Below are 22,191 nucleotides of genomic sequence, written 5' to 3'. Positions count from 1 at the left end.
ATTTTCTGTAGCATTCGTTCATTTCAGAGCCTATATGCTAGTCTACCTCAAGACCAGTTTTGAAGAAATCTTTGTGAGAGCCCCATAAGACCAAAATTTTACATTCTAGTCTTCATTTTTTTTTTTTAAAGTGAACTCAAGCACAGACAGGATATATAATATAGTTTGGCATTTTCCTGTTTTTGGCAATGATGTTTAGTCAAGTCAAGGTCCTCACCATGAGCTGCGTTCACTAAATAACTAAATCTCCAAGATGAGGCTCTTGTTTGTGGGGCTATTTATAACAGCAGGCAATATCTCTAATAAACCCTAAAGGTGGTCCACCAGCTTGTCCTGCATATAGTCATGGTAACTAATTCATTTATTTCTTTGCTCTCATCTATTGCCTGCATGATACTGAAGTACAGCTATGCAGAGGAAACTATTATATAAACTGCTGCACAGAGGAAACTATAATGTAAACTGCTGCACAGAGGAAACTATCTTGTAAACTGCTGCACAGAGGAAACTATGATGTAAACTGCTGCACAGAGGAAACTATGATGTAAACTGCTGCACAGAGGAAACTATGATGTAAACTGCTGCACAGAGGAAACTATGATGTAAACTGCTGCACAGAGGAAACTATGATGTAAACTGCTGCACAGACGAAAACTTTGATGTAAACTGCTGCACAGAGGAAACTATGATGTAAACTGCTGTGCAGAGGAAACTATTATATAAACTGCTGCACAGAGGAAACTATTATGTAAACTGCTGCACAGAGGAAACTATGATGTAAACTGCTGCACAGACTGCACAAAGCTATGATGTAAACTGAAACTATATGATGTAAACTGCTGCACAGAGGAAACTATGATGTAAACTGCTGCACAGAGGAAACTGTGATGTAAACTGCTGCACAGAGGAAACTATGATGTAAACTGCTGTGCAGAGGAAACTATTATATAAACTGCTGTGCAGAGGAAACTATGATGTAAACTGCTGCACAGAGGAAACTGCTATTTAAGCTGCTGCACAGAGGAAACTATTATATAAACTGCTGCACAGAGGAAACTGTGATGTAAACTGCTGCACAGAGGAAACTGTGATGTAAACTGATGCACAGAGGAAACTATGATGTAAACAGCTGAATGGGGATTCGGTGTGAATATATTTATTTACAGATTTACATTATTGTATGTTTTGCATTTTCAAGAGGAATGAATGTTTGAAATGAGAACATTTAATTCCATAGTACCCCTAAAATCAACCAAAGTCTTTCTTTGATGGTCCGCACACAGATGAGGACTTTAAAGTTAAAAACTGTAGTAGTCTGTACAATTTAAAATTAATATTCATTTTCAGTTCATTTTGTCAGCCACAAACAGATATCTGCACAAGGTTTTGCATTAATCATTCCAAATATTTCACTTCAAGTGACCTCCTTAAAGGAAAAACATTCCTGTATAGCACTAACCCTGACCAATAAACAGAGTTTTGTCTTTCTTTTCCTCATGGGATCTATAACACTCGTCTTCACTTAATCTAATTTGTCTCAAATATAATCCATATTTATCATAAACAAAACCTCTCTAAGAGCAAATAATATTGATTTTTGTCTGTGCATACCCAAACTTTTATTTTATCCTGAAAACTGTTGAACACTTCATCCATGAGTTTTACAAAAAAAATTGAAAATGCTTTATAATATTGATTTAATGCTGAGAAAGTGACATATGCAAAACTAACAGGTTCTGGTGACATAAAACCTTTTTCAAACTTTTAATTTACCGTAAACAGAAAATGATAATTTCATCTGCAGAATATATTGATCAGTTGTCTAAAAATTGATAAATGCCTTAATCTTCAGATTGCTTCAAATGAATATTCATAACATGACCGATATGGTTACACAATATTGACAATTTCAGACTTGACCAAAACAAGTCTCTATACACATTTACAAAAGTATCACTTTTGATAACGATTTCTTAGAAAATATCCATATTTTGCCTAAAAGTGGAAACCCAAAATATCTGGTTTAATTTAATGGGGTCACATGACTGTTGAGATGGTCACACTGGAGTGTTTGGAACATGAAATGCAACAGATGAACGCTTAGACAGGGAAAAAATTGGGCTCTTGCACTAGAGGGACATGTGGAACGTGTCACAGTGTTCTGGTAAAATAATGCTGAACATTTCAATCTCTGACAACGACCCCACAGTTGAATATCCTGTACACACAATATTCTTAAATATGCACTGAACATTTGAATGCCCTGTAAATCTTCAAAAGAATTATTACAAATGTATCTTTGATATCTAACGTTTTTACATAGCATATGGAAAGAGTTATAGAAATGTAAAAATATGCAAAATAAATAATAGCCATGAGGCTGGTCTGAGAAGATAGCACCAGACTTAAGGCGACACCATCTTGATACAGGCATCAGGTTCTATCGCCACGACAACACATTCTGTATTCACTAGCATATAGGGAATATTTCATTCATACTTACTGGACAATGAGTAGCATCCGGGGATTGTGTTTCTGCTACTGCATATGAACATGGTAAGTAGCACAAATTCACCAGTCATTCATCATTGTATACACATGTATATAGCGCTATGTACGACATATCCTCCTGTGTCAGTCAACTACGTGAGGCTGTTGTGCGACTGGCTACTGGGTGCAGAGAACCATTTCTCCAGAGCTCATTCTTTCAACAGTGATCCGGATGAACTCTAACCTTTGACCTAGCTGTATCATGGCTACATGTGGTGGGGGGTGCAGGGGGGAGGAGGAGGGACTGTGTGTGCCTGTGTGTGCATGTGTTTGTGGGGAGGGGGCACATGTGTGTGAGTAGAGGAAGGATAACAAGATTGAGTTGGGAGTTCTAGAGAATGAACCTGATTAGACAATAATAATGGAATCACTCCAGTGTTTGCCCTCGTTTGGCCAGGGTGGGAACATCATCCTTTTCAAGAAACAAATTATATATTTCATTCAAAATTGTTTATTGACTATTAAATTGATTGATTCCAAAACACGACAATCTGTTTTCTCACTTTCTCTGTAAAATGATTCAATTCTTCAGAGATTGTGCATTCTGTGACGAACAACATTTGAAAAATATCTTGAAATAAATATCTATCTACATGCTCATGAGGTCTACGACGTATGTAAGTGTTTTCTTGTTCTGTCTGCCAGATTAATGTTGACAGAACCATGTTGCTGAATTGAACAAGAACATTGCAATGACTTCAGAACCAAAATAAAGGTATCTTGGTATTTAGGTGGGACAGTTCATGGAGGGGAGGTGGAGGTTGTGTTTGGGGATTTTGTTAGAGACATTATACTTGTTTGGCCACTGCTTCAAAACATTTTCAAAAGAGTGGGTGAGTGAGTAAATGAGTGAGTGAGAGAGTGAGTGAGTGAGTAAATGAGTGCGTGAGTGAGTGAGCGAGCGAGCGAGCAAGGTTTTATGCTGCTTTTATGCAATATTCCAGCAATATCATGGCAAGGTACTCCAGAAATGGGCTTCACACATTGTACCCATGCAGGATATTTAACCTGTGTCTTCGGCGTGATGATTTAACCACTAGGCTATCCAACCGCCCCCATTTTCAAAAGAGTGAGTAATTGAGTGAGGTGAGTAAATGAGTGAGTGAGTTAGTAAATGAGTGAGTAAGTAAATGAGTGAGTAAATGAGTGAGTTAGTAAATGAGTGAGTGAGTAAATGAGTAAGTAAATGAGTGAGTGAGTGAGTAAATGAGTAAGTAAATGAGTGCATGAATGAGTAAATGAGTGAGTGAGCAAGTAAATGAGTGATAAGTGAGTGAAAAAGTGAGTGAAAGGGTGAGTGAGTGAGTGAGCAAGCAGGGTTTTATGCTGCTTTTTGCAATATTCCAGCAATATTATGGCAAGGGACACCAGAAATGGGCTTCACACATTGTACCCTTGCAGGAAATTGACTGACTGACTGACTGAGTTTAGTTTTACGCCGCTTTTAGCAATATTCCAGCAATATCACGGCGGGGGACACCAGAAATGGGCTAAACACATTGTACCCATGTGGGGAATCGAACCCGGGTCTTCAGCGTGACGAGCCAACGCTTTAACCAAAGTGGTTTCCCCACTGCCCCTCATTTATTTTCAAAAGAAGAGCCAAACCATATCCTACTGTTTCACCTCATATTCTCTCTTTTTCAAGATACCCAAGTCCAGTGAACCATAACAAAATTTTTTAAAAATTCACCAAAAAAAATGATATTTCAGAATTATTTTTTAAATTGCCAGTTCGTCGATCCTACAATATCACATGGTCATGACCATACTCTCCCAATATGTGTTTCGCATTGTCTGTCGGTGGACGGGCCTGGTCTCACTTGACACACACAATGGTGGTGTACGGAACATGGGCCCAGCTCACAAAATCAATACAACGGCAGTGCTTTATTCACCGACCGCTAGAGCCCTCGCCTAGTCTGCGTGAACAACATAAATCGGAGACCACTTTTTGTACACCCTGTGTTTGATGGTCTTTTTATCTACAATGGATTCGTCAGGCTAAGAAACATTTCGGTAAAAGAGAGACAGGAGGAACACAAGTTGACTTTAAATATACGTTTCAGTCCCGTGTTTTTCTGCATGTGGTAGCGAAATGACACGTTTTGGTTTTTAATCACGTCATTATTATCTCATGGTGAAACAGCATGACGTCATGCTGGATGAGTCGTTCAATAAACAGAGTTGCAAATCGTGTTCAGGGAATATACAATGTTCCATGTTCTGTTAGAGATGATAGTTTTAAGTGGAAGGTTAATCTTGACTCGTACGTCTGTGAGTGTGTTTGTCTGTGTCCGTTTGTCTGTCACTGTTATCTAGCACCATGTGTGTCTGTCTGACATGTCCTTGTTTGTGTCTGTGACATACTACATGTGGGTGCCTCTGTGTGTGTGTGTGTGTGTGAGAGAGAGAGAGAGAGAGAGAGAGAGAGAGAGAGAGAGAGAGAGAGAGAAAGAAAGAGAGAGAGAGAGAGAGAGAGAGAGAGAGAGAGAGAGAGAGAGAGAGAGAGAGAGAGAGAGAGAGAGAGAGAGAGAGTGAGAGAGAGAGAGAGAGAGAGAGTCTGTCGGTCTGTCTATCTGTCACTGTTCTGTAGCACCATGTGGGTCTGTGGCTCTGAGTGTTTGTGTACAGTTTAGCAAACAAGGAAACTGGTCAAGCACGCCATCATAATGAAATCATGCCAGTGTGTGCCCTAGTTTGGTCAGCGGATGATATATCTTGCTTAGGATTCAGTCCAGTTGTTCAACCTTGCAAATAATCTTTAAGACATTAATGGCAGAAATCAATATTCCAAATCAATATTGACACAACATCATTCTTTCCAAGAAACAAATTACAGAAATATTCAGTGAAGATGGTAAGGCATCAGATTCCATGTGTCCTTTTATCCAAAAGTCTCACTTTTAGATGATGTTGGAAAATCTTGAACATCCATGCGAATATTGCACAGTACAAGTGAGGTAGTGAGGTTTCACTGACGGAGGGAGAAAAAAACTTTAGAAAACATAGAACTTCAAGGACAAATTAGATGTGGAATGAAAATGTTTACACAAATATAAATAAAAGAATTGTGAACATAATCTCAAAGAAACAGACCATTAAGTGTTTTGATATTTTGCAAAGTTTGTATTTCAACATCAATAAAATGAAAAGATCAAGGTCAATTTATCCCTTGTTTGTTTGCTTTGGTCTGCGTGCAAAGAAATGTAAATGAGAGGTGAAATGTTGAGGCTTTAACTATGTTTAGCTAATTTTATCTGGTTTCTTCAACCAATTCCAACAATGCATGCAGTATTTTTGCCAGTGCTACAGTTGTCGATAGTCTCGCAGCGAGCACCATCTTTCCCTCTGAGAGACTAATATGAAATATCTATATCAGTTCCATATTGTACTTATTTGCCGTTTGACATTCAACAGATAACCGATAGTTTCCAAAATTGTTCATTTCACCATGGTAATGTCAGATCAACAACTGTTTCTGCGACAAACGTACCCAATTATGCCCAGTTCCAAAACAGCACTTCTAGCAATTTCCAGGCATGTGGATATCACAAATAGAAATTATTGATGATTTCTATCTAATAGAATATTTGTGTCTGTATGTTATTTGGAAACAATAGTATTATATACATGTATTCTCAGTAACATTGACCTTACAACATATTGGTCATCTTAATTGTATCAGATGCGTATACATGAGAATTAAGTCGTTTCAACATGTGCATGTTTTAAGTCATAAGATTTAAGTGGAGTTATGGACCACCCAACTTTTTCATATTACTACAGAATTCAGTCATCCTCAACCTTTTTGAGTTGTATACAACTGTACAAGGTGAGGTGAGGTGAAATTGGGTTTAACGTCCTGCTGGAGAATATTTCGCTCATATGACGACGTGCATGCATGTGTATGTGTATGTGCGGCTGCTTGTACTAGCCCAGACTGAAGCTGGTTTTATAGTGCTAGTCCACTGAGATACCATGCCGCAGTGAAGCATGAATACCCCACTCAGACACATTATGCTGACTCCGAGCCGACCAGTCCTTGTTGTACCTATTAATGCCGAGCGCCAGGCAGGGACCAACAAGTACCATATTTTAACGTCTTTTGTTATGACACGGTCAATAAGATGTGTAACATTATAGGGACACTTGGTGTAAATAAAACATTGAGAGCTACAGAAAACTTTTTGGGTCATTGAGTTAAGTACTCGCTTGTGTTCATCTCAATTGGGTATCCTAATTTTCCCAATACAAATGTACAAAATGCAAAGGCATTAAAAGTGTCAAAAATGTAGATTTTGGAGGTTTTCAGGAGTTTTTTTTAATTTCAGAAAATGCTGATTTCCATAGATGAAGATAATGCCAGCATAAAAGTCAAATGTCACATTAAGTTTGATATTTTTTCTTAAAAATTTGACACCAGGTTATAATGGGCTCTTGTTATTCCAAATACATCAATAGTGGGTGTGAAGGATTATCTATTTAACTATCCAACACTGTATTCTCATCCAGACTTTCTAGGCCAATATAAGGGGTGGTGGGGTAGCCTGGTGGTTAAAGCGTTTGTTCATCACACTGAAGACCCAGGTTCGATTCCCCACATGGGTACAATGTGTTAAGCCCATTTCTGGGGTCCCCCGCTGTGATATTGGTGGAATATTGCTAAAAGCAGCATAAAACCATAATCACTCACTCACTCCAGACCAATATGATCTAGGTATATTCACATGGTGTTTGTGACCACTTGGTGTCCATTCATATAATGTTTTACCTCTGTTTTGGCTTCAGGCCCAATGAAATCTGTACTTCAAAATGTTTAGATTATTTTCCAGTGTTGCCATTTTATGTTTAGAGAGTAAACAACAGAATGTAAATCCAATACCAACTTTCAAACCTTGAATAAACAGAAACACAGCTTTCAGCAGATTGAGTGTTGATTCAGTCAAGGTGCCAAAGAATATATGTTTTGCTAGATATATCTTCCCTAGTTTTCTGTTCCATTAAACACATGCTGTATCCAGCTCTCTCAGGGTGTTACTTTGTAGATATGACTAAGTAAACTAACATTGTGTTTTGTCAAAGCACTTGTCACACAGAAATGCTGAAAGTAAATGCTTTTATTTCTTTTTATAAATCATGGTAGATGATTAACTTGAATAGACATTTATTATCTTTGATGAGAGAATAATTGCAGTTTGAATGTTGCGTCAGTCTGGCAAGACGGACTTGTATGTTTCTTGTATTTTTTTGATTGAATGTCACTGAATAATTGAGGATAGACAAATAATTTTGCTTGTATTTTTGTTCAACCTTGTTTGCCATGTACGAATATCCTGACATATGTTATTCATTTAATTAATGACAAAGCTAACCTGCAGAACATGCGATGGAGTGAGTGAGTTAGTGGGAGACAGATTGGTAAACTGGAACTGATGGTGGTCTTTGTCATTTTATCAAGTGCGTGAAACCCTAAAGCCACCCATGAATTTTGTGCTCACAAACCCAAAAACACAACTAATCTGAAATTTGAACCTTCATGTCTTGATGACTATGATGATAACAATGGCAACTGGGATGACAAAAGATATGAACTAATGGACAGTGAAGATCGATGATGATGATGATGATGATGATGATGATGATGATGACGATGACAACAATTACAATACTGATAAAAATGACAACTGGGTTGATAAAAGATGAGAACTGATGGATGATGATGATGATGATGATGATGACGACGACAACGATGATGGTGGTGGTGATGATGATGATGATGATGATGATGATGATGATGACAACAATGACAATAATGATAAAAATGACAACTGGGTTGAAAATAGATGAGAACTGATGGATGATGAATCAAAATTACACTATTCATATCCCTCCTGTTGAATTATAAAATTGATAAATCCACAAGGGAGAGAATCCTGAGTAGTTCAAGAGTTATTGTCTGAGTAAATAATGTTCCATCAGTCCACCTGAGACAGTGAGTCAGATTACAATACTCCATGGTGTTACTTCTGGTAAAGTGATCACAGATAGGAGCAGTTTAATGGCCCAGCATGGGACAACTACACAAGGATTCACATACTGCACCCATTAAGGTTGAAAGCACCACTGCACAGTGATACTTATCTCAACGACAGGATATATGATACACTGTATGCTGCATCTGTCATTTTATAAATGATCATTTTATGGGCATTTGATAGTTTTCAGTTGATGTATGCATAATTTTAGATTGAGATGAAAAAGACTCATTAAAATTGAGTTAAAAAAGGGCTTAGTTTCTGTAAACTGCATATTTACAGCATATATTGGTGTTCAAGTTAGACACTGGTTTGTTGGTGAGCGAGTGAATGAGTGGGTGGGTGGGTGAGTGAGTGAGTGAGTGAGTGAGTGAGTGAGTGAGTGAGTGAGTGAGTGAGTGAGTGAGTGAGTGAGTGAGTGAGTGGTTTTATGTTGCTTTTAGCAATATTCCAACAATATCACCACAGGGGCAACGAGAAATTGGCTTTGCACTCTGTACCCATGTGGGGAATCAAAGTTGGGTCTTCAGCATGATGAGCCAATGCTTAAAACACAAGGCTACCCTACTGCCATTGCAAAGTTAGGAACATCAGACATGGACTTCACTCTTTGCACCCAGTGGGGAATAGAACTCAGGCTTTAAACTTGAGAAGCAAACGCCGTAACAGTGACTGAGCTGCCTCATCGCTCCTGAAGCAGTGGGAACAGTAGAAAGGGCAGTCATTCAAATATAGTCACGCAGCTCTTACAAAACATGCTATCCAATAATCAATTTCGCTTTATGTATGCCTCAACTTTCATCAGAAAATTAATACAATAGCTGGATAACAACAACAGGTCACTTCAGATCTGAGGGGGCGGCGGGGTAGCCTATAGCTAGTGGTTAAAGCGTTGGATCGTCACACCGAAGGCCCGGGTTCGATTTCCCACATGGGTACAATGTGTGAAGCCCATTTCTGGTGTCCCTCACCGCGATGTTGCTGGAATATTGTTAAAAGCTGCGTAAATCTGTACTCACTCAGATCTGAGAGACCTGTGTGCACAGCTGAATGCTGTTTCAAGCTTAGTCTCAGAGGAAACATCAGTCCCTTCTTTTTAAGCAATGCTGTACAGAACAGGAAATACAATTGTGTCAGTGATGGTTGTCGCATGTTTTCATTGTTTCTCAACTCCTGTTTTTCTCAGTAAAGGTGACATATAGTATTTGCTGCCTATAATGCTCCTTAAAGTGTCCAAAAACTGAATTTAGTTTAGCTGGATCCACAACCGCCGACACTCACACCTCTTTGAAATCTTTGAAAGTTTGGATGCACACAATGTTAAAGAAGATATATGGTTCTAATTTTACATTAAAATCGTGGAATATTTAATTAAGGCTAAGCAAATATGTTTCTTCTAGTTTGTATTTTTGTTTAACCTTGCTTGCAGAGGTATTCTTTGGAAATGCTTTTTAGCAATATTCCAGCAATGTCACGGCGGGTCTTCAGGCGGGTCTTCAGTGTGATAACCCTTTAACCACTAGGCTACTCCACCACCCCAACACAAAGTGTATTCAATAAGATATTTCTTGGTTCTAGTGTACATTAAACTATACAGTAAGCAGCTTCACCAGGTGTAAACACTGAGACATTAGTGTCAGTTTCAGCCTTACTGTGCCCATGGGCGATTGAACCAAGGTCAGTATGAAGAGAAAACACTACAGTTAATGGTACACATAGACTAACAACTAGTCTCTGAAATGAACATATTCTACTGGAAAAAGTTCATAGTAAAAAAAAATATAATATAATGAAAAGGAGCCCTGAGACTTTCTGAGGAATTCTAGACTTGCCACATTTTCTAGACTTGCGTGGGCTTTCTTGGATATATTTGCTTCAGGGTCTGTACGACAGACTATGGTACACAGAGCATCCCTAGTCTGTCTCACAGTCCCTGAACCATATTATTTTCCCTACTGTCTAGCCCTCCCAACTCACTGGGACTACTTTTCAATTTAAATGGGTTTATTTGTTGCTATCAAAATTATACATATTCAGGGACTAAGCATTAGTCTATCACAGGCCCTGAACTAGTCTGTCTCACAGTCCTTGAACCATATTATTTTCCCTACTGTCTAGCCCTCCCAACTCACTGGGACTCCTTTTCAATTTAAATGGGTTTATTTGTTGCAATCAAATTTATACATATTCAGAGACTAAGCATTAGTCTATCACAGGCCCTGAACTAGTCTGTCTACAGTCCCCCAACCATATTATTTCCCTACTGCCTAGCCCTCCCTGCAATGCTAAAGCTCTAAATGAAGCAAGTCTAGATTTCCCCATGTTCTGAATCTCACATCTCACTTAATTAGTCTCCTTTTCAAATTAAATGGAATTATTTGATTCTATCCAAAAATATATTCAGAGTGTCAATCTGAACCATTCCCTCTCTCCCTCAGACTCAACCCAAGAAACAGGAAGTGTTTACACCATCCACATTTGTGTTTGTTATTTGTGTGCTTTAGAGGTGAGGTGAAATCGGATTTAACGTCGTGCTGGAGAAAATTTCGCTCATATGACGACGTACATGCGTGTGTATGTGTAGGTGCGGCTGCTTGTACTAGCCCAGACTGAAGCTGGTTTTATAGTGCTAGTCCACTGATATACCAAGCCACAGTGAAGCATGAATACACCGCTCAGACACATTATACTGACTCCGAGCCGACCAGTCCTTGTTGTACCTATTAATGCCAAACGCCAGGCAGGGACCAACAAGTACCATATTTTAACGTCTTTTGGTATGACGCAGTCGGGGATCGAACCCTCAACCTTCCGCTCTCCGGGCGGACGCTCTAACCACTACACGACGGAGGCGGTCGTGTGCTTTAGAAAACAGATGTATTTGAGGAGAGTATCCAAACTTTTCAAACCTGAAAGGCAAGATGAAATATATTTTTTCTGTTGTAGGGGCGGGATGAGTTAGATCAGGTCAGATTGGTCCCGAGTACCAGCAGGATGACATGGACCCACAGTAAGTCAGGTGATCTATTGTTACACTATAAGAGACTTATGCTCTCATTTGTTTCTGACTTATATGCATGCAATCCTTCTTCCCAAAGATGAAGTCAACTTCTGTGTATGCATGATCAGGCCCCAATTTCTCGAAACAAACTTAAGTTTTTACTCAAATTATAAACTGAGTTTGACAATTTGAAACAGCTGAATTTTTAACCCAAGTGCATTTTAAAAATATAAAAGTCCAAACAACTCAAGTAATCTATCCACCAAACTCAAATTGTCTACGTTGTTTGAGTTTAATATCGATTTCAGTTCATTCTGGGAAATGCATTTTCTCCATTTTGAGTAAAAACTCTAACTTAAGTCAAAACTCAGACTTAAGTTTGTTTTGAGAAATCGGGACCAGGTTGTTCTTTTTGAAAATGAAGCATACAACTTAATGGATGACAACTTCTTTTTTACTGCATAGAGCGACATTTTTATATAGATTCTTACACCATTTACAAGGTTTTGGGTATCTATTAAGATAGCTCCAGTCAAACAATTTTACCTTGAAACCGCATTGTTACACAGGTAGAGTACTGGGGAAATAAATTTGAATTTGTTCCAATCTTATTTAGTTGACAGACTTCATTCATGTGAAGCATCAACATTTGGTTTGGCCTCGTATATGTGGTGTTTATCAAATATGGATAGTAGGGCTGTTATGATTCACTCGTGTATGCAGTGAATCATGGATTCAATTCAATATTCATGATCGCTGGTGAATATTCCGGAATTATCAAAACTCATTTCTTATTTCAATCCTTTTTGGGACAGTCTTAACCAAATTGTAGGGTGGCCAGGTGGTTAAATCATTCTCTCATCATGCTGAAGATCCAGGTTTGAATCCCCACATGGTAACAATGTGTGAATCCTATTTCTAGTGTCCTCCACCCCAATATAGCTGAATTATTGTTAAAAGCGGTGTAAAACTTCTTTCACTCACTCAGTCACTCGAACATACCGTATATTACCGTCTATAAGCCGAATTTTGAAGATAAAAAAAAGCAGTCTGTAGAAGGGGGGCAGCTTATCTATGAGTTACGCTTTCGTCAAACGTTTTTCCAGGTACTCTGACAGGTTAACCATAGTACAATGTAATACGAAAGAATCAGGTTATCCTTAACATGTTTTGAGTAGTATACATATGACAATCAGTATACTCAACTAAAGCTGCATGAGTGCAGATAAGCTGATCACTTGACGTCAGTGAGAAGCGATCAGTTTGTACGAAAGGTTTGTCATAAAGTCAGTGTAAAATAACACTGCAGATTGAAGAAATGTATGAAGTTTTCAGCACCTCTCCTCACATATTTCTAATTATCAGAAATCCAAGACGCACTTGGTGTGGATCCAACAAAACAAGCTTTTCTAGAAAACAGAGTCAAGTGTTTATCAAGCTTTCAACCATCACACAAAGCATTAACCCCCTGGCTGCCGAGTTTTTTTTCAGGCGCATATTTTCATACAGTTTGAAAAGTGAACGTTGTGCGAGAATTGCTCTCGCGTGGTCCTGGATCTACGTAAGGCTATAAAATTACACAGAAATGTAGACTATTAAATTTCCTATCCGTTGGTATAAATATAAGTGCAACTATCTGGCGGTTTGAGAAATAGACCTTGCTAAATGTTGTCCAAATTTTTGTTATGCGTTAAAAAACAGTAAATTTCTCCGCTTTTTATCGCGCACCGATAAAAGCACTGTGCTACTCTAATTTTTTAATGGGCCATCTTCACGGAAAGTGTGGCGAAGAAAATACAGCCTGATATCTGAGCGACATAAGTGTATATGAATTGGGTTTAATGTGCTTGTGCATAGCGTTATACGCTCAACATTAAAAATGACTTCGCAATAAATGTCAAAATGGATTTTCTGCTATGACGTCAAACTGGCGAAAGAGAGGTCATACGATATAATGATAAGGGGGCATAACTCCGTTATCGTAACACTAGGTCAATGTAACTCAGATCACTTGGAGAAAATGTGTTGTGGATACGGGACGCTATATTTTCGTTATTTTATATTCTGGTGAACCTCACTATTCCAATTCAAAGTTCCCCAATGAGAGCGGATGCGCTTTGGTAGTTTCACAATTTATAAGAAAAGATGACAACGTATTACATTTGAAAGCACGTAATAGCGATTTGAATGGCCCTATCCGATATATAAGTTAGTTCTTAGATTCCCATATTCTCCTGTTTGTGTAGATGTAATTTGACTAATTTTGCATCGTTATTACCAGAGTACTAGCCATATCTTCAAATGTAGCGAAATTGCTGAAAATAATACAACATTTTACTTGGCGTCATCGCTTGTTTTATGCATTTTCGCGGCGTGGGAAAGCGACGACATTGGTATGCTGATTAGTATATATCTCACTTAATTTCCATTAATTGTATAAAGGTCTAGACTTCTATGTCAGAATTTTACACTCTTTAGACAAAACATAAAATGACTGATTTTTCCATTTAAATAGTGTCCTGAATATATCAACAATTAGACAGTTTGACAGCGTATCTTATTGTGACCAACACAGCGCACCTGTTTGGCATCAATTTAACGTAAATAAAAATAATATTTCACAACACCCGAACATTTTGTTTGGGATAAAAATTTTGTTTGTTTATGATTATGAAGCTATTTCTCTTCATGCATTATGCAATGACAGATGCATAAAGATAGCTTTTGATATATGGAACTATATATTAGAATATGGATATAAGATTTGTCCGAATTAACACATGAGATGGTATATATATTTTTCAACAATTTTCCTATGAGTAGTTAGAGTTTGATATCCTGTCATCACAATATTATTTAATCGAATATGAATTGAATATATTATCGAAAACAATGATAGAGAATCATAAAAGCGTTGCCAACAAACGCACCTTGCCGATCTATATGCATCATTCTTTTGTCTATAAAACGACACAAAATTATGCAATGAACAAGACAATTCCTTTAAATATGTGTGCATGTACATTTCATACCACATATAAATAATTGTCATTAATATTATCAGTTTTAGCGTATAAGGTTGAATCATATCACCGTTCATTAACCTGTTCATATGAAATTGCAATATTAGTCCAAATAAATTGAATATTGTACATCATAGGAACTAAAGTAATTGCAGTTATGGCTACGTTTGATCTTCTAACACTTGTGTAAAGGTTTAAAATATGGTGTATTGCAATAAATATGTCACTTTCTTATGTAAATATGATTCAAACAATCAAAACTTTCAAAGAATAAAACACCGTAAACCCTATATGCATGTATGATATGATATTGAACAAGGCTAAATGTAGATACTGAAGTCAGTTTCATGAAAAAGTATCCGAACTATCGCATAAAATATACATCATAATACTGACAGTGTAATCGAAGGATATGGCGATTGTGTTTACTCTTGTTCAACCGACCTTCACCTCAAAGAAATTGCCTAATATGTACAACAATGTTGACGTGTGACATCACTACCGCTGACCGATTTCTTACAAAATGGCGGCTTTGCTGACAAGGGTACACAGGATTTTCGCGAGGACCCTTCCACTGATTCAGGGATCGTTTGTACATAAATATGAGATGTAAGCAATCAGAATGATTCTGACTATCTGTGTATTGTTATATGTTTTTATCTTTTCACTATCACGTGAAGAGAAAGGACAGAAATGCAGATAATTACCGTTGTCGTTCTCGTGATTTGAAACGTCAGTCATGGCGTCACGCTGCGGAAACTTTGACAATTTCTTATGAATTATCAAATCATTGCATTGTATCTATTTATAATTTCCTATTTCTTGCTACGATACTCTTTCCATGTATATTCTAAAGGTATTGAGCCATTGCAAGCAATGAATAGGCGGATGAATGTTGAAAAATTTCAGAAAATGCTACGCAGTGTAAAATCGAATTTGTCTTTGTTTACATTTCACACAAACGCCAGTCTTTCAAGCACAGCGTTAGTTTTCACCCAATATGTTTCGTCTCATTTTATCTAGACAGTTATTATTGGTGACACAGACCAGTTTCAAATTGATTCTTAAATGTATGGGGAATTCAGTGATGCATTTTTCGAAGCTGAATATGAAATATGCATTGATGTAATAGGCGTCTCAATACCGGCCTTCAGCGAAGCGTGATTTTGTAAACACTATCAATATGGTGAAAGCTCTCTGGCGTTAGTGTAAGTGCATTTTCGAAAACATCCCAACCGATTCTAGATTCATCGGCAACGTTTCAGAATTATAATTAGCGATTTCATGTAAAACTGATATCAGTGATCATAAATATGTTATTTTTGAAATTCAATACTCACAGTAATTATCCGATTTTCACATTTCAAAACATACAGCAAATAACGCTGTGAATCGCGATTTCATACTGTGTAAAAAATGTCGCCATTTTAGATGAAGCCTATTTTGTAAGGTCATTTTCAGCACTTGAGCTTTGTTTAAAATAATAGTGGATGGTATCAAGAAACAGGGAATTTCCCGCAGAATTCGAAACTGTGAAGTGTATTTGTGTGCGTGGGATATTTTAATTTTTATTCGACTTGAAATTGAGGGTTGAAGGGGAAGGACATATATGTCCCTGTGGCATCCAGGGGGTTAAAGCTGTAACATATGAAACGATTAACCATGGCTCCTTTGGGGAATTGTCATAAAGTGATGTTGGTCTTCAACTGCTTGTTAAATGTGATGCAGGTAGCAGTCTAAGTAAACTTAGGCTCCGTATTATTCGTTACACTGCTATACTGAGTCTAACAAAACCTAGTAGAAGGTCGCGTCATCTAACCTTTTGGACTGACCAATCAGAACACAGCTTACCAAATCACGAAAGTTAACATTACCGTTTGAACCTTTACCTCAAAAGCTCAAACGATTCCGAATGCTATTTTCCGCATGATCGCTTCTGAGCAATACACGCAATGAGTAAACAGTCGCTGAAAATAGTGTTTTTGTCAATATTCAAGGATGTCATCTTGCGAAAATATAAACAAATAGTAACCATGTCATTAGAAACCTTTAAGCCTATATACTACAGGTCAAATATCTTGTTAATAGATCAGTGTCAACGACCAGGGAAGAGAAAATCCCAAAACCGTTTTGTTAGTCCCGACGAACCCTAACAAGTAGTCTGATTGGTAAATCCGTTCAGCCGTCTCCGTTTGATTGGACGGTCATAGGTCGCTCAAAGGTTAGCTGACGCGACCTTCTACTAGGTTTTGTTAGACTCAGTATAGCAGTGTAACAAATAATACTGTGCCTAAGTTTACTTAGACTGTGTCGGTGCAATCAGCAGGTGCTTGCATCCATTAACAGTTACTAACAAACACCATGTGTTTATCTACCTACCTTCCCCGCAGCAGTACTTATCCACACATGTTCATGATCCTTACAAATTCTGTTACAGGATTCGATCCTGATGGGGTAACACATGTTATATTTGGGATTACACTTTCTCAGTAAAGTACAAATTCTAGTACTTTTGTAGGGTTGAGTCCACACCCTGTCAGACCACCAAATCGCCAGCACACAAAGTCAGCCACCTAACCCACTAGATACTGTACTTTACTGGGAAAGTGTAATCCCAAATATAACATATGTTAATTTGACCACTTTCTAAATGGCATTGTGTACTGATGAGGTAGTATTGTGATCCGATTGCCGGGTCCAGATATTATAAGTTGTTCACTGGTCACGAGGGGGGCATGGGTTGATGTACCCTCGATGTTTGTTTATGTTCCCTGAGCCCGAAGCTTTCGCTCATAACGATGAAGACCCAGGTTTGATTCCCCACATGGGTACAATGTGTGAAGCCCATTTCTGGTGTCCCCGTGCCGTGATATTACTGGAATATTGCTTAGACAGCAGTGTAAAACCAAACTCACTCACTCATTTCTGGGGTTCCCCACCGTGATAGTGTTGGAATATTGCTAAAAAAGGCGTAAAACCAAACTCTCACTCACTAACTCCCTTTTACTGCAGTTCAAGAATTCTATTCTTCCCAAATACTATTTCACGTGTCCCATCCATACAAAGCTTCATACATTATTTGCAGAAACTCTGATATTTCGAAAGACAGGCTAAATATATTTTTTGCAATTTCCACATATTAGGGTTCCAAATATATAACTCTTGGAACGCCAAACCACATTCTTGGAATAGACTGATGCTGTACCACCCTGGAGTCAGTCGCGTTGTGAGATATATTCTTACACAATCACATTGCCCTTACATGCATGGCAGGCGCTTCATTCTTGTAGACGATGAAGAGTCTGGTTATTACTGTAAAGAACGTCATGACGCCTCATTCTGTGATTCTTTGAAATATACCATAAATGTCACCAGTTATCAGAGTCTCTATGTGTTTCCATTAGCTGCAGCTGATTTATTCAGGCTTGAGTGTAATAATTCTTACATGAATGTAATTAGTTACCGTGGCAATGGTTGGAAGCTGTGCCCTACCTTGCTGTTGATAAATGGACATCTAAATCAGTTTTTACCCAAATTTGTTCTGAACAGTCAAAAACACTGATTACTTTGCTGGATTTAATCACTAATTTATAATCTGTGTAGTTGGCAGTGAGTAGGACTTCTCTTGAACATCTAAAGGTTTAATTTCAGTGTGACTGCAGCCAAAATATGAGATTTATAGCAATAATATGTAATTGTGGTAGAGGAATTGTAACAATTACAGTGTTTAATTATTGGCTTTGCTGTGACTATATTGGTGTTCCAGAAACTGATAAATAGAGAAAAATGAAATAATCTAAAAGTGGTTTTATTTATATTTGGGTGAAATAAAACATTGTGACTAAGTAATGTAGTTCACTTAGCAAAGCAGTCAATAGATTATGTAAATGGTATTCATAAAACCAATTGAAATTTTCTTCTTCTTTTATATTATTTTAAAATGTGGAGTTGTTTTCAATAATGAATATAACATGTAATACCGTGTAACATTGTTGCAATATAGACCTAAGTTTCGTTTGCACAAATTTTCAATTCCTTTTTAGCTTTTGGTGAAACTACTAAAATATTACTGAATTTCAAAAGAAACACCCCATCAGTTTGTTCAATACAAACAACAGGTAATAGAAGGGCACATGATTTCCAAACAGCATTAGAAATGTACATTAAGCCTAGTTAATTACAAAAGTGTAAAAAATTACTTAAAATGTGTTAAAACACATTCAAATATTACTTACGTTCTTTACCAATGTTCATTCTTTTCCTTTACTGTTTTACAAAACCACTGCCTCTCCCACTTTTTTGTATTTTTTCTCTTTCCAATTTAATGGCTGACCTTGACGCTTGGGTCTTACCATTTTTATGTTTTAAACAAAAATGAAATATGATTTAGATATCTCAATATCGCACACAAAAAATGTGAAAGAAAATAAAAACGAAAAATAAATAAAATTCAATAAATATTTGCTGAATCAATGGTGTTAACACTTCTTGGTGAATAATTAACTTAGAAATCTCTTGTTATTACCTTCATAGGGAGACGTTGATGAGCAAAGGATGGACAGACATGTAATGACACTTTCATCCCTTGATGAACCTTGTATCAGGAACATAATACTCCCAACATTCACGTTGTCAGATATGGATTGATATGTCCTGCGAAAGGTCGAGTGCTGATGAAACAAATAATATTACTGGCAGGAACACACAGTGCATAGTCATAATGCAGTTGTTATCTTAAATAAGCTCATCATTTATATAACGTGTTCATGATGACTGGGGTCAGGGACAATATAGGTGGATGTCCGGTCACGAGAAGATGTATTATGAACTGTTAGAAAGACATGAATTGACCCATGATTTTTTCATGTTTCTACAGACCATCTATCTTGCTTTTTATATGTATATGTGGTATATTTGCTAAACGATACATTTAATAATAATAATAATAATAATAATAATGGTCATTTTATAAATCGCCTGTTTCTACACACTTGTGCATGTTCAAAGCGCAAACCCATTATTACCCCAGATAGCCTAAGCTGCCTGTCAGACGCTAGAAGGTAATAGTCACATGACTTATCCCACTCGGTACCCATTTTCGGCTGGGTGAACGGAGGCAATTTTGAACAAACTCACTCACCTAAGGTGATTTAACAATTGTCAGAGTTTATTTTATGTCTTCTTTTTCTATCTTACAGGCCAAAATTATAAATGGTGCTCGTGCACATGGATATTTAGTTGACAACTTTGGCCAGCTTTTTAAACAGTCAGTATTGTTTGTTTAGTGCTGCACTCAGCAACAGCTATATGACGACAGTCTATAAATAATCGTATTTGGACCAGACAAACCAGTGACTGACGTCATGGGCACTGTTCTACGCAATTGGGAAACAATGCGAGACTGACCACCCGATCCCGTTAGTCTTCCCTTACGCCTAGCATGGGTTGCTGAAGATCAATTATAAAATGGAACCTTTCGGGTAGATAATGTCTTTCGCAAAAGACCCTGGATGTCAGAATTGATAGTCAGATACTTCGTGCGTACATGCTGAAGACTGAAAACTAACACTTTAGTCCTGATTCAAACAAAATTCATGACAAAAATATGAAAAAACAACCAAAACTGTATTATAAAATTTGCCTTAATCTGGAAATTTTAGAGGAAAAATAGTTTCCGGAGCCAATATGGATTGAGCAAATTTGAAAGGACAGTCAAAACTCAATGAGGGTCAATACTATAAACATTAAACAATTTGCATGGTTAAAAGGATATTACATATGCTTCAGTTTATTATTTGAATGCTTGGGTATCCAAGCGGTTAAGGTGTTCAACTATGATTGTAATGTTGGGTTTATGTCCCACATGAGTACAACATGCGACATGTTGACTGTTTTTCTTTGTCCAAACAGTGATATTGATAAAATATTTCCATTGCATGAAACAAAATGCAGTTTCACAAGCGAATTATTTTCCAGCTTGCCCAAGTGATATAAATTTAATGTAATTTGAAGAGAAATCAGCAAAAACAAACAGCTTACAGAGCAGGGCCAGGGTTACAAAATTTATTATTACCTTGTTCATTTTTCTCCAGTAGAGGAAACTGGCAAGTTCATGTGTCACTGTCAAATTTGAAGTATGATACACATTTTGCAGAATAATTAATAATTATTGGAAGATGCTAAGTTTTAATTTATTAAAATCTTGTGTTACTTTTCACAAATACTACTTTTCATGTGTCCTGCAGCACAGTACAAATGTCACAGGTGCCCCTCAGCACAGTACAAATGTCACAGGTGCCCCTCAGCACAATACAACAGTAACAGGTGCCCCTCAGCACAATACAACAGTAGCATGTGCCCCCCAACACAATACAACAGAAACAGGCACCCCTCAAACAACCTATAATAGAAACATATGCCCCTCAGCACAATACATCAGTAGCATGTGCCCCTCAACACAATACAACAGAAACAGGCACCCCTCAAACAACCTATAATAGAAACATATGCCCCTCAGCACAATACATCAGTAGCATGTGCCCCTCAACACAATACAACAGAAACAGGCACCCCTCAAACAACCTATAATAGAAACATATGCCCCACAGCACAATACAACAGTAGCATGTGCCCCTCAACACAATACAACAGAAACAGGCACCCCTCAAACAACCTATAATAGAAACATATGCCCCTCAGCACAATACATCAGTAGCATGTGCCCCTCAGCACACTACAACAGAAACAGGCACCCCTCAAACAACCTACAACAGAAACATATGCCCCACAGCACAATACAACAGTAGCATGTGCCCCTCAACACAATACAACAGAAACAGGCACCCCTCAAACAACCTACAATAGAAACATATGCCCCACAGCACAATACAACAGTAGCATGTGCCCCTCAACACAATACAACAGAAAAAGGCACCCCTCAAACAACCTACAACAGAAACATATGCCCCTCAGCACAATAGAACAGTAGCATGTGTCCTGCAGCACAGTACAACAGAAACAGGCACCCCTCAAACAACCTACAATAGAAACATATGCCCCACAGCACAATAGAACAGTAGCATGTGCCCCTCAACACAATACAACAGAAAAAGGCACCCCTCAAACAACCTACAACAGAAACATATGCCCCTCAGCACAATAGAACAGTAGCATGTGTCCTGCAGCACAGTACAACAGAAACAGGCACCCCTCAAACAACCTACAATAGAAACATATGCCCCTCAGCACAATACAACAGTAGCATGTGTCCTGCAGCACAGTACAACAGAAACAGGCACCCCTCAAACAACCTACAACAGAAACATATGCCCCTCAGCACAATACATCAGTAGCATGTGCCCCTCAGCACAATACAACAGAAACAGGCACCCCTCAAACAACCTACAATAGAAACATATGCCCCACAGCACAATAGAACAGTAGCATGTGCCCCTCAGCACAATACAACAGAAACAGGCACCCCTCAAACAACCTACAATAGAAACATATGCCGCACAGCACAATACATCAGTAGCATGTGCCCCTCAACACAATACAACAGAAACAGGCACCCCTCAAA

General features: G+C 37.9%; 2 protein-coding genes across 5 annotated transcripts in view; one reads left to right on the top strand and one right to left on the bottom strand.

Moving 5' to 3' along the window:
- The window catches only part of LOC124287181 (uncharacterized threonine-rich GPI-anchored glycoprotein PJ4664.02-like), a 189,907-nt gene extending 187,253 nt beyond the window's left edge, over positions 1–2,654 (bottom strand). The window contains exon 1 of the mRNA XM_046723666.1: positions 2,504–2,654. The gene's annotated coding sequence lies outside the window, so the exon portion shown is untranslated. The remainder of the gene's footprint in view (positions 1–2,503) is intronic.
- Positions 2,420–22,191, top strand: part of LOC124287182 — a 94,769-nt gene continuing 74,997 nt past the window's right edge. For 3 of the 4 annotated variants that reach the window (XR_006901207.1, XR_006901205.1, XR_006901203.1), the window contains exons 1-2: positions 2,420–2,556; positions 11,535–11,598. The gene's annotated coding sequence lies outside the window, so the exon portion shown is untranslated. The remainder of the gene's footprint in view (positions 2,557–11,534; positions 11,599–22,191) is intronic. The other variant, XR_006901206.1, reaches the window with a different exon arrangement.

Source organism: Haliotis rubra, unplaced genomic scaffold (assembly GCF_003918875.1).
Source record: "Haliotis rubra isolate DU_JTF1 unplaced genomic scaffold, ASM391887v1 Scf4, whole genome shotgun sequence".
Taxonomy (NCBI): domain Eukaryota; kingdom Metazoa; phylum Mollusca; class Gastropoda; order Lepetellida; family Haliotidae; genus Haliotis; species Haliotis rubra.
This window is presented reverse-complemented; position numbering and strand designations above follow the sequence as displayed.